This window comes from Kogia breviceps, chromosome 11 (assembly GCF_026419965.1).
Source record: "Kogia breviceps isolate mKogBre1 chromosome 11, mKogBre1 haplotype 1, whole genome shotgun sequence".
Classification (NCBI taxonomy): domain Eukaryota; kingdom Metazoa; phylum Chordata; class Mammalia; order Artiodactyla; family Physeteridae; genus Kogia; species Kogia breviceps.
The window spans coordinates 45,527,970-45,542,323 of record NC_081320.1 but is presented as its reverse complement, the minus strand read 5'-3'; the positions used below and the strand labels follow the sequence as shown (position 1 = coordinate 45,542,323).

General features: G+C 39.2%; 1 protein-coding gene across 1 annotated transcript in view; it reads left to right on the top strand.

Annotated features, from left to right (window-relative positions):
• PROKR1 (prokineticin receptor 1) overlaps positions 1–1,294 on the top strand; it is an 11,720-nt gene extending 10,426 nt beyond the window's left edge. The window contains exon 2 of the mRNA XM_059078534.2: positions 1–1,294. This exon is cut by the window's left edge and continues 852 nt beyond it. The gene's annotated coding sequence lies outside the window, so the exon portion shown is untranslated.
• The last annotated feature ends 13,060 nt before the right edge of the window (positions 1,295–14,354 follow it).

Sequence of the window (14,354 nt, the reverse complement as noted above, 5' to 3'; positions counted from 1 at the left end):
CACCATCACCAGTGGCCGACATTCATTGAACATCTAGTTTGTGCGAAGAGTAGGCACTGGTGAAACCTATATGTGTTGACGATATTTAATAGGCAAAAAGAAGTAACGATTAAGCCAAGAAAAATGTTGGGATATAGCCTGGAATAATGGGGTTTCCAGAAGGGAGCCTGAGTAGGCATCTAAGACTGTGGTACATGTGTCTGTAGGGTGAGGGTCTCTCTGGACCATCTAAGTTACTCATCAGACACTGATGTAGCCCATCTCTGGGGTTGTTCTTAAGCTTGAGTCCACTCCTAACATTTGCAGGGCTGGGGCAAGAATATAAAGCAGGCTTCTGGCTCTTTCTGCAACTTTCTCTTCTCATCCTTGGTCCTGATTCTCACCCTGGGCACCCAGGAAAGAAAGGAACATACAAATGGTTGGTGCGGGGGACCCAAGAATGAGATTCAGTGACTCTACAGGCTTACTGAGGGCTCATCCCTCTTTCTAATCCACCTCCTTTGTTTGGTGTTTTGAATTCTGAATTTGGAAATTTGGGATCAGAAGATCTGATCCAGCCTTGGCTCCATCACCTGTGTGGACCTGGGTAAAGCCTCTTGGTGGGGACAAAGATGGTACCTGTGATAGCTACCAATGGGGTGGTTGTGAAGAGCCAATGAGATCATATATGGGAAAACTCTTTCAACCATGCAAGTAATCAAAAGAATGGACTAACAGCTGTGTGTAGTGCCCTGGAGAAGGAAAGACTTGTCACCTTAGCTTATGTATCTAGAAACCTCACCATCTCGCCCTTTCATTATTCTTTGTGTGAATATTCCCTTGCTCCTCTTAGCAGTGCTATGTATGCATTATGTGCCTAATGACATGATGGTACAACAAGGTAGTGAAATTTGGTGGCAGAATTATAAAAGGAGATGGTAGCTTGGTCTCCAGGCAGAAGATGAGCTCAGGGTTTTAGAAACTTCAGAATCAGAGCATCTTTGTGTTCATGGAAGTGTCAACCATGCCTGTTCCTAACCAGCATGAATCGGGGCTATGTGATACTTGTTTCATAGTCTGGTTTTATTTTCATGAGGGTGTATGGCTATAGAGCAGATTCATCCTTTACTTCTTAAATAATTCTAGAGTAGTACATCTATAATGCTATTTAAGTGACATGTGTATGGTGTTTCCCCCTCCAAGCATAGTCAACTCTTTATTGACAACAAAGTTTATTTTTCTAATAGTTACTGTATTTCCCTGGAAGACACATTTCAAAAACCTATTTATTTCTTCTTATTCATCATCCAGCAGACTTACCCTATGGTTTAACCGGAATACTCTCAGAGGATAAAAACTAATTAAAATGTTAGCCTAAAGCCAACATGCTTTGGAAGGTAATTCTTCTTCTTCTTTTTTTTTTTAAAAAAATAAAATCGCAGATTGCATTCTAAAATTAGGAAAGTTAGTTTTTGGACTGAACAATAATAAAATGATATAATTTGTTGTCATGTTCATCTTTTCCATTAGGAATGCTAAACATGAGTTGACTGTATTAAATAGGAGCTTCTTACATGTGACAACCAAACCTCTTTCTGATTTTCAGCCTAAAATATCAAAGTTTCACTTGTTTGCCTGTCTATAACATTTCCAGATATTGTGTCTGTTCGTGATTGTACAGTGAATGAAAGTGTTGTTATCAAGTGAAATAAAAAAATCTCTCTATATATAATCATTGACCATAGTGTTCCTGTAATATCTGCTTTCCCCCATCCTTTTCCAAGTTACAGTGTGATGGTTTTCTGAGTGAGCACTGAATAGGTGCTGATTCCATGATCATACGAGTTCTGAGAATAATACTATTTCATGTTCTTCTTGCTTACAAACTTCTCTCCTAAAGAGATTTAAATGATTTATATTTTCTTCCTATAAGTCTGCTTTGGTAAAACCATAGCATTTGATTGCCAGGACTGGAAATCTGAGGACCACTTTATGCCTGTTACATTAACTAAAGCTGAACCTTTGAACAGGCTCAATGTCTGCACGTGGAAAGTGAGCCAGGAGATGAACCTAGGGTACCATTCCTCTTTCAGATTAGTGGCTGATTCATTAAACTGAGCGGTGGACCGGCCAGCCAATGGCTTCCCCCAAAACTGGTGGACAACCCAACAAGGTAGCACTTGTGCTTATGTATTTCTTTTCTGTTTTCTAATGCATGCAATATGCACATTGTCCAATACAGAAGAATAAAAACATTATTATGTAAAATCAAACCATCTCCTGAACGAAAGTAAAAGAGAAGGGCAGGTTTTGAACAAAGCTTTGGGAGGTTTTGCCTAATGAGTGAGTGCACATTTAAAAAATAATTTCTTAAATCAAAGACATTATGGGAATGGCAATCACCACAGCAAGGCTTCAAGTGTGAAACAAGTTCCATGCTCATTGTGGAAAAGAATGCTGAAGGATTTGTGAGATTGACAGAAAATTATGAACACGCATCCTGTTTCTTGAAAAATATGATAAATGTTGGAATGTGTCCACGAAAGAATGAGTCCAGCTCTCCTTCCTAGAGTGTGAGAATATCAAATTCCAATCATTCATATTACAGGTTATGAAACTGAAGCCCGGAGAGGGGAAGAGAAGTTCAAGGTCACATATCTGGTCACTGTAAGAGCCAGGGTTATACCCCAAAGCTCAGTCCAGAGTTTTTCTACCACAGCATACATGGGTGCAGGAGCATTAATCTTGGAAAGAGAAGGATCCTTTCCAAGAATCCTTGACATGACTGTTCATCTCCAGTCTGGCCCTTCTCTGGAGACCCTTAAAGAGTTTAGCAGAAACATTCCTGGTTCCTTTGCAAGATACGTTTCACTCATCCTACCACTGGGAATTTGTCACACAGGCATGGAGATCTGGAGGTTTTAGGGAAGAACTCCTAAAAAATGTTTACAGCTGCTCTTTCTTTAAATGCTTAGTTGGGGGTCCCTAGGAACATAAAAAAAAAGATAGCAGGCCCCTGTCCCTGAGGACAGCTGCCCTGCCCTAGAAAAGCAGAGGAGAGCGATAAAGAAAACAGGCTTGGCTGGGTGTCCAGATGGAGGGCAGGCGTATGTGTTCAGAGTTCAGTGGCATCAGAAGTGAAGGTGAGGGGTGAGGAGCTTTGTGAACAAGGTCAGACTTGAACAGGACACGTGGGGTTAGAAGCAGAGGGCAAGCACTCCACCTGGGAAGAGAAAAATATTACCTTTATCTGCTTCAGGAAACCAAAATTGATTTTTGCCGGGGGGGAAAAGGCTTCTCACCCAATGATAGGATTGTCTTCCTTAGAAGAGGTAACCAAACACTGAATAATACTCAGAGATGTAAGTAATATTGCAGCTTTATCTGAGAGTGAGTTCTGATGGAAGGAGGGGGAGGAGAGAAGGAGAGACAGAAAGTAGTCTTGGGAAGCTGGTCTGTATGATGGGGGTGAGGAACGCATCTCATCATTAGGGGAAAATTTTTTTTAAAAGATGCGGAGGAGGAGTTGTTGAAAACACACTTGGTTAACTTTAATACCAACAGCGAGGGGCCTTCACAATATGTAGGGGGCTGAGCTGATCAGGTTACAGGGATTGTCCTGCACAGTCCTTAGAAAAGCCCTCCAAGGCAGGGGGAGGGGTGGGGACTAGTGTGACTCATTTTACAGATGAGGAAACTGAGTCTTAGTTCAGAGTGCTACTCAAAGTCATGCAAGGAATGAACAGTGTGCTGAGATTTGAACTGAAGACGTTCCACTCTAGGGCTCAAGCTTGTGATCATTCTGTGCTGCAGCCTTTAAATGATTTTCCTAGGTCTTCCACGTGCTTGCTAATAAACCAAATAAATGCCTGCCTCTTTCAGTCCAATCATTAAGTGATAAATCGTCTCTTAAGTTAATTAGATTTTTCTCAAAACCTGAGAATGCCACAGGTCCCACTTTTATTTTTCCTTCTCTGAGAAGTTTTATTCACCCTCAGCAGTTGACCCTGGTGCAGAGTCCTTAACCTTTGAGTGTCATGGGTGCTTTTGGCATCTAGTGAAATTCATGTTCATGAAAAACAATGTTTTCGAATGTATAAAATAAAATACATAGGGATGCCAAAGAAATCTATTATATGGACATACACTTATCAAAATGTTTTTAAAGTTTATAGTATGATTGTATGAATATTTATATTAAATTTCTTTATGTAAAACCTTTATTTAAGGCCTTAAATTATAAGATTAAGGTCAAGGCTAATAACTACCATAATTTTGAAGTAGTGATGAATGTGAATGACATTTTGAGATCTCTTCCCAAACTTCAATGTAGTATAAAATATCTGTCATTGCTCCTGGGGACAGTTTCAGGGACTGCTATACTAGACTGGTTTGTCACCTATATCATAAGAGCAGGAAATGCTGAAGTTTAGTTACAGGTTAGTGAGAATAACAATGCATTTTTTTCCATCCGTGTTTATGGCCCCTGAACTGGTTAAGAACACATGCCTGGAGGGAGGCCAAGGCAAGCACAGCCTGGCGTGGGCATGGCTAGAAATGGAGATGGCAGGAAGGGAGAGTTGCACACATGTGAATGGAATTAAGTCAACAGGTCTTTGTTGGGCACTTTTCTTATAAAGACACCTCTGGAGGCCTTGTGGTTCACCCACTCTCTATCCTGTGCCTTCTCAGTGGCCCCAGCCCTCATCCATGTGGCAAAAATTCATCCAAGAAGCCAGAGATGATCTCTCTCCTTATAATCTGGACCCTCAGGACTCTTTAACACAATTATTTAACAATCATATATTGTCTTAGACTGTGATGTTACAAAATGAATAAGACACAATTCCAGGGCTTCCCTGGTGGCACAGTGGTTAAGAATCTGCCTGCCAATGCAGGGGACACGGGTTCGAACCCTGGTCCGGGAAGATCCCACATTCCGCGGGGCCAACTAAGCCAGTGCGCCACAACTACTGAGCCTGCGCGCCACTGCTACTGAAGCCTGCACATCCAGAGCCCATGCTCTGCAACAAGAGAAGGCACTGCAATGAGAAGTCTGCACACCGCAACGAAGAGTAACCCTGGCTCGCCACAACTAGAGAAAGCCCGCACGCAGCAAAGAACACACAACGTAGTCAAAAATTTTTAAAAAAAAGACACAATTCCAGCTCTTGTCCCTTAATGATTGGTCTCAAGGAGACTGAGCATTTGGTTGCTGGAAATCACAAGGCAGATTTACTTATCAAGTCAACTGCTTTGCTTCTCTTCTTGTTTGTTACTTTCTATTCTTATATTAATTATTTTGGTTCCACTTTCCTCATTTTAATATTGTTGGCCCTTTCACATCTTCTTGAGTTGAGTATACATTTCTTTTATTTTTATTCTTTCTTGTGTCTTGTAAGTGACTAAGGGAATGAGTTTTTCTCTGAGTAGAGCTTTACTCTTGGTTGAAAGTGTAAAATATCTTTAGCTCTGAAATATTTTGTTTTATTTCATTATGTTTGACAAATGTATTTCTTAGTTCAGGGTTTCCATATTCTTTTTATGAATTTAAGATTTCCAGCATTTGTTGTATTTATTTCCTTTTGTTTACTGTGATATTTATTTCTTCCAGAGTAGATTATTCATCTCTCTTTTGCAGGATCTCTTTCTTTTTCTTCTCTTTTCCTCTTTCTTCCTTTCTTTTGTCCTGTGTTTTTTGAGTAAATGTGCACTGTTGTCCTGCTTTTTCTAGTATATGCTCTGCCGAAGCGAGCACATGTCCTGCTTTTTCTTTTCATTTTACTCACCTTGGGCAGAACCAGCCCTACTGCCCGAATACTGTACGGGTGAATTTCCCTTGATTCTATGACCTCTCTGTTAGTTTCTTCCATCTGAGATTCAGCTAGATAGTTTGTGCTCCATGGTCTGCTTTGCTGAGGATGGAAAGTAAGGACAATTTGTAGCCATGATTGGTGGGCTGGTTCTTTTTTCTATTATTTTATTTTATTAAATGTATTTATTTATTTTAAAAATAAATTTATTTATTTATTTTTGGCTGCATTGGGTCTTCATTGCTGTGCTCGGGCTTTCTCTAGTGTGGTGAGTGGGGGCTACTCTTCGTTGCAGTGCATGGGCTTCTCATTGCAGTGGCTTCTCTTGTTGTGGAGCATGGGCTCTAGGCGCATGGGCTTCAGTAGTTGTGACTCTTGGGCTCGGTAGTTGTGGCTTGTGGGCTCTAGAGTGCCGGCTCAGTGGTTGTGGTGCACAAGCTTAGTTGCTCTGCGGCATGTAGGATCTTCCTGGACCAGGGATCATACCCATGTCCACCTGCGTTGGCAGGTGGATTCTTAATCACTGTGCCACAAGAGAAATCCTCTATTATTTTATTTAAAGTCTTATCCTGGGATTCACTCTTGCTAGACAGGTGCCCATCCTTCCCTTGGATTTTGGGTTCTTCCCTCAACTCAGGGAGAGCTATTGAACTTCACTTTCTTCAATGATAATCTGCCCTAAATTAATTATTCCCAATTTCATCTGATTTTTTTCCCCATCTACTTCTCTTCCTCCTCTCACAGTCATTCGGTGGGAAAACTTGAAGGCTTTCTTGCAGGATATTTCTTCTTTGCTTCTCTGACTCCCCTCTCTAGCCTCTTCTAGAACCCAAGAGACTGACTTTTGGATTATACCATCGATAAACCATATACTGTGTTTTCCTCTAGCTTCTTGTTGGATTGTCAATGGCAGGCACAAACAGAAGGTCAGAGGATAAAACAGAGTGAAGATGGGGATTTATTCAGTTGACTCCCAACTTTCCAGATGGCAGGGGCCACCTATAGCTGTTGGTCCCCTTGGGTACTGCTCCTCCCCTTTTCCTTTAGGCCTAGGGGAGACCGTGGCTGCCTTTGTTGCTGGCCTTAGGGAGCTCCCTACCCCTGGTTGGTTCTTCTTAGCCCTGTCTGTACCATTACAAGCCTGTCCTTTATTAAGGACAACACCCCCTCCCCAACCCCCTTATTCCTGATAATTCCCTAGCTGGTAGAGTATCAATCACAGCACTATGAATTCTAGTAGAAGAAGGGGATCATGCACATCTCTTATGGATTGCCCACCCCATAAGAGGCAAAAACAAGTTCTTGTCTGACTTTTAATTTTCTCTTTTTATTTTACTAAGTCACTTTTTGTTCTTGGGTATATTAACTTGGGATGGTCATTCTTCAAACCTCTCTTGACTTCTTTCCAGTTGGTGAAAAACAAAATGGTGAATCCTGGCAATTTTCCTCATTTCTGGTATGTCATCATACATAGTAGTGGGAAAAGGCTTTTAACCCATAAAGGAATTTTTAGTTTGTTTCTCTAAGATGTCTACCTCCCACCCACAGTATGTGCTTCCTTCAAAGTGGGGCATATTTGTATGATTCTTCGAAATTTCATCTACTCACCTTGCTCATGGTACCACTTTTAAAGGATACACTATATATATATATATGTATATATATATATATATATATATATCTACACACACACACACACACATATATATATATATATGTATGAGGTTGTGATATATATCATTAGATTTATGATCCTATGTCTCCTTTACCATGTTTCCCTAAAAGTCCTTTGTATGTGTCAAAGAGTACTATAGAAAGATTAATATGTTGGAAGGATTTCTGTCAGAAGAACTAGAACAAGATAGATCATTAGAAGGTAGTAAAAATACAAAAGAAGAGATGGATGGAGTGAAGGTTTTAAAGTGTTACTGGAGATAAGGAAGGAGGAGCCGGAAGGGATGATATTGATGTTTTGAGGTTGGGTGACTGGAAATTCAGGAGCAGGAACTGACTTAAGGGGGCAGATAAGAAGTTTATTATTAGATATATTGCTTTTGAGGTACTGATAAAATATTTAGCTATATCCAGCAAGTTGTTAGGAATATTGGAGAGGAATTTAGGAGATAATCGGAAGTTAGATAGGTGTGGCTACCATTCACACTGAACTATCACAAAGGATCGGATTGTCAAATTAGACTCACAGATTAGAGCTCTTTTTCAGTATCAAGGTTTACTAACAATCTCAAGTCTCAAGAAATCCAGAGGCTTAGGTAAAGGAGGGATTTTCTAGGACAATCTGGTCACTACCTAGGTCCTTTCTTCCCATATCAGACCTACTCTTTGCCCCCAAATAAAATACGAGGTCTCTAAATGAGATTTTGTGGGTCACCTCACTTCGTAGGGGATATTTAAATTCTGAAATAACTCTCTCTTTTTTTTTTTTTTAACACAGATCATCACAGGGATTTTCTGACTTTTTTAGAGATCCCGACTCATAAATGCACAGACTCTAGTTTTATTTAACATAAGTAATCCTGAAACAGCGATATCCTGCTAAGAGAATTTTACTGATAAGGCCTCTTTTCACATAAAATCCCTAATTGATTCCAGAAGATCCAGTGATCAACAGGTTTACAAGGAGATTAGACTGGGCCACCTGCCTTCCCACCTTGGGAGCATCCTTCTGATAATAGAAGAGAAATGGACCACAGACCAGCTGGCTTAACACCTTCCTAGCCTCACACAAACTTGGCAATTTAAGTCTTTGAAATGGATGAAGTTAAAAGTACAGAATATAGAGAGAAAAGTAGAATGAACATTGAGAAATTAAAAAAGGAAAAAACCAGGAAGGAAAAGGGAGAGAGACAGAGAATATTCAGAGAGGAAGAATGAATTTAGTGTGACTGGAAATTTTAGCTTCCTTCAACTCACCAATATCTTCTTTTTCCTTAGTAAGGGAACCAAATTTTTATTTCAGAGTAAAGACTATATTTCCCAGACTCCCTCACTGTTAAGGATGAGTGTGTGACCAGTAAAACCTAGAAGGAAAGTTATGAAAGTATAGAACTTATTTCCCTACAAAGGGGGAAAATGTCTTTCTCTTTCCCTTTCAAAATTCTGTTGTTTAGAATGAGATGTGATGGCTCCAGCAGCCATCTTGGACAATGAAAATAAGGCTTGCACTATAGGCATGGTGGACCAGAGAGCTGAAAACGTAATGGGCGGACTTCCCTGGTGGTGCAGTGGTTGAGCGTCCACCTGCCAATGCAGGGGACACGGGTTCGTGCCCCGGTCTGGGAAGTTCCCACACTAAAATAGAGATACCATATGATCCAGCAATTCAACTCCTGGGTTCGACAAAAATGAAAACACTAATTTGGAAATATACATCCATCCCAATGTTCATAGTTGCCTTATTTACAGTAGCCAAGATATGGAAGCAACTTAAGTGTCTATCAACAGATGAATGGATAAAGAAAATGTGATATATATATAATATGGAATACTACTCAGCCACAAAAAGAATGAAATTTTGCCATTTGCAACAACATGGATGGACTTGGGGGTATTATGCTTAGGTAAAATAATTCAGACAGAGAAAGACAAATACTGTATGATATCACTTACATGTAGAATCTAAAAAATAAAACAAACTAGTGAATACAACAAAAAAGAAGCAGACTCACAGATATAGAGAACAAACTAACGGTTACCAGTGGGGAGAGGGAACGGGGACGGGCAAGATAAGGGTAGGGGATTAAGAGGTACAAACTACTGTTGATAAAATAAATAAGCTACAAGGACATATAGTACAACATGGGGAATATAGCCAATATTTTATAGTAACTATAAATAGAGTATAACCTTAAAAATTGTGAATCACTGTTGTACACTTGAAACTTGTATAATATTATACATCAACTATACCTCAATTTAAAAAAAAAGAATCACTTTTCTGGAGAATTTAGCTCATTTGGAACTGAGAATGCTTCTCCCTCTCTGTGTCCCAGTGGAAGCATTTTATTTATTTGCAGATAACAAGCAGAGAGAGCAGCTGGCTTGTTTACATACTTAGCTAACAGAAGTGCTGTGTTGCTCCCCTTTTGTGCCTGAGGCTCTGCCAGAAGGGAGATACCTCTGGGGCTGACAGAATAAATGTCAGAGCACACTGTGCAGCCTAAATATGATATCTGCAGCTACTGCCTCCAGGGCTTGTAGGCATAAAAAAAAATGAAACCAATTTCCTTTGTTTTGCACAAACTTCTACTTTATTATTTTGCAGATTGAAAATCCAGGGATTCTATACAGTCACTGCCGTTGGAATCATTGTTTTTACCATCTAACATTTATTCATTATTTAACAAATCTCTATTTAATGCTTACTCTGGACCAGGACCATGTAGGTGTGGGAGATTCAGCAGTGAATAAGGCACAGTTCTAGCTCTGGTGGAGCTTATAGTCTAGATCAACCAATCAAACAAACAAACAAATAAGAGCACATGCATAAACATATGATTTCTGATAGTAGCAAATGTTATTTTAAAAAGAAGTAGAGCAGGGTAAAGGGACAGCAAGTGACAATTCATGGAATAAGGCAGAAAGGATTTGGAGGTGGTTTAGGTTGGGAGGTCAGGGAAAGCTTGGCTTCTCGGAGACTTGAAATGAAGAAACCAGTTCTGTCAAGATCTGGGAGAAGAGCTTTACAAGCAGAGGAACAAGCAAGTGCAAAGTCCCTGAAGTAGGAGCAAGCTTGGTAAGATGTGAGATGAACAGCAAGAGGCTAGTGTGGCTGGAATGAGTAAAGAGGAAATGGCCAGAGTTGATATCGGTGAGGAGGCCATATACCAGATCATGCAGGACTTCATAGGCCACAGTAAGTGTGAATTTTATCCTAACTGTGATGCAAGTTTGCTGGTAAGTTTTAAGCAAGGAATTAATGTGGTTAATTAATTAATTAGGGTTTAAAATTAAGCACTCTGCCCATTGCATTAGGAATAATCTACAGAGAGTGGGCCATGTTTGGAAGCTGAGAGACCAGCTACAAATCTATGACTTGTTCTAGTTTCTGGAAGACTTCCATTCTAAGGAGTATGTTTCCATATTTTTAATTTCTAAGAAGATTCTTTTTGTTCTCTTAATATTCCATTTAACAGCATTCTTTTCTTGTTTTCTTAGATAAAATTTCCTCTCTTGTATTATAGAGGATATTATTATTACTTTTTGAAATTCTGTTTTCTCTGATTTGTCTTTATTACTAACAAGTGTGTTTTATTTAATTTATTATTATTATTATTGGCTTTGTGATTAACAGCATAGATTTAAGCCAGATTGCCTGGTTGAAATAACAGTTTCCCCACTTACTACCTGTGTGACCTTGGGCAAGTTACTTAATTTTTTTTTTTTTTTTAATTTCAGTGGAGATAACAATAGTATTAACTCAAATGCTGGTTAGAAGGGTTAAATGACTAAATACATATAAAGTACTTAGAATAGTGCCTAGCTCACATATGTGCTCAGTAAAGCTCAGCTCTTATTTTTTTCTATTTTCCTTGATCTAATTGTTATATTAGATGATTTCCTCAACCGTCTGGGGATTCTTTTTTTTTTTTTTTTTTTTAATTTTTAAATTTTATTTTATTTTTATATACAGCAGGTTCTTATTACTCATCAAGTTTATACACATCAGTGTATACATGTCGATCCCAATCTCCCAGTTCAGCACACCCGCCCCCCCCTGCGGCTTTCCCCACTTGGTGTCCATACATTTGTTCTCTACATCTGTGTCTCAACTTCTGCCCTGCAAACTGGTTCATCTGCACCATTTTTCTAGGTTCCACATACATGCGTTAAAATACACTATTTGTTTTTCTCTTTCTGACTTACTTCACTCTGTATGACAGTCTCTAGATCCATCCACATCTCAACAAATGACCCAATTTCATTCCTTTTTATGGCTGAGTAATATTCCATTGTATATATGTACCACACCTTCTTTATCCATTCGTCTGTCGATGGGCATTTAGGTTGCTTCCATGACCTGGCTATTGTAAATAGTGTTGCAATGAATATTGGGGTACATGTGTCTTTTTGAATTATGGTTTTCTCTGGGTATATGCCCAGTAGTGGGATTGCTGGATCATATGGTAATTCTATTTTTCGTTTTTTAAGGAACCTCCATACTGTTCTCCATAGTGGCTGTATCAGTGTACATTTCCACCAACAGTGCAAGAGGGTTCCCTTTTCTACACACCCTCTCCAGCATTTGCTGTTTGTAGATTTTCTGATGATGCCCATTCTAACTGGTGTGAGGTGATACCTCATTGTAGTTTTGATCTGCATTTTTCTAATAATTAGTGACGTTGAGCAGCTTTTCATGTGCTTCTTGGCCATCTGTATATCTTCTTTGGAGACATGTCTACTTAGGTCTTCTGCCCATTTTTGTTTCTTTAATATTGAGCTGCATGAGCTGTTTATATATTTTGGAGATTAATCCTTTGTCCATTGATTCGTTTGTAAATATTTTCTCCCATTCTGAGGGCTGTCTTTTGGTCTTGTTTATGGTTTCCTTTGCTGTGGAAAAGCTTTGAAGTTTCATTAGGTCCCGTTTGTTTATTTTTGTTTTTATTTCCATTACTAATGTTACTATCATAATGTTGTTGTCAGAAAAGATGCTTGATATGATTTCAATTTTCTTAAATTTACTGAGGCTTGATTTGTGACCCAAGATGTGATCTATCCTGGAGAATGTTCCATGCACACTTGAGAAGAAAGTGTAATTTGCTGTTTTTGGATGGAATGTTCTATAGATATCAATTAAATCTATCTGGTCTATTGTGTCATTTAAAGTTTGTGTTTCTTTATTTATTTTCATTTTGGATGATCTGTCCATTGGTGTAAGTGAGGTGTTAAAGTCCCCCACTATTCTTGTGTTACTGTCAATTTCCTCTTTTATAGCTGTTAGCAGTTGCCTTATGTATTGAGGTGCTCCTATGTTGAGTGCATATATATTTATAATTGTTATATCTTCTTCTTGGATTGATCCCTTGATCATAATGTAGTGTCCTTCCTTGTCTCTGGTAACATTCTTTATTTTAACGTCTATTTTATCTGATGAGTATTGCTACTCCAGCTTTCTTTTGATTTCCATTTGCATGGAATATCATTTTCCATCCCCTCACTTTCAGTCTGAATGTGTCCCTAGGTCTGAATTGGGTCTCTTATAGACAGCATATATATGGGTCTTGTTTTTGTATCCTTTCAGCAAGCCTGTGTCTTTTGGTTGGAGCATTTAATCCAATCACGTTTAAGGTAATTATTGATATGTATGCTCCTATGACCATTTTCTTAATTGCTTTGGGTTTGTTTTTGTAGGTCCTTTTCTTCTCTTGTGTTTCCCACTTAGAGAAGTTCCTTTAGCATTTGTTGTAGAGCTGGTTTGGAGGTGCTGAATTCTCTTAGCTTTTGCTTGTCTGTAAAGCTTTTGATTTTTCCATTGAATCTGAATGAGATCCTTCCCAGGTAGAGTAATCTTGGTTGTAGGTTCTTCCCTTTCATCACTTTAAGTATATCATGCCACTCCCTTCTGGCTTGTAGAGTTTCTGCTGAGAAATCAGCTGGTAACCTTATGGGAGTTCCCTTGTATGTTATATGTCATTTTTCACTTGCTGCTTTCAATAATTTTTCATTGTCTTTAATTTTTGCCAATTTGATTACTATGTGTCTTGGCCTGTTTCTCCTTAGGTTTATCCTGTATTGGACTCACTGCACTTCCTGGACTTGGGTGGCTATTTCCTTTCCCATGTTAGGGAAGTTTTCGACTGTAATCTCTTCAAATATTTCCTCTGGTCCTTTCTCTCTCTCTTCTCCTTCTGGGACCCCTATAATGCAAATGTTGTTGTGTTTAATGTTGTCCCAGAGGTCTCTTATGCAGTCTTCATTTCTTTTCATTCTTTTTTCTTTATTCTGTTCTGTTCTGAAGCAGTGAATTCCATCATTCTGTCTTCCAGGTCACTTATCCGTTGTTCTGCCTCAGTTATTCTGCTATTGATTCCTTCTAGTGTAGTTTTCACTTCAGTTATTGTATTGTTCATCTCTGTTTATTCTTTAATTTTTCTAGGACTTTGTAAAACATTTCTTGCATCTTCTTGATCTTTGCCTCCATCCTTTTTCCAAGGTCCTGGATCATCTTCACTATCATTATTCTGAATTCTTTTTCTGGAAGGTTGCCTATCTCCACTTCATTTAGTTGTTTTTCTAGGGTTTTATCTTGTTCCTTCACCTGGTACATAGCCCTCTGCCTTTTCATCTTGTTTATCTTTCTGTGAATGTGGTTTTTGTTCCACAGGCTACAGGATTGTAGTTCTTCTTGCTTCTGCTGTCTGCCCTCTGGTGCATGAGGCTATCTAAGAGGCTTGTGTAAGTTTCCTGATGGGAGGGACTGGTCTTGGGTGGAGCTGACTGTTGCTCTGGTGGGCAGAGCTCAGTAAACCTTTAATCTGCTTGACTGTTGATGGGTGGGGCTGGGTCCCCTCCCTGTTGGTTGTTTGCCCTGAGGCAAACCAA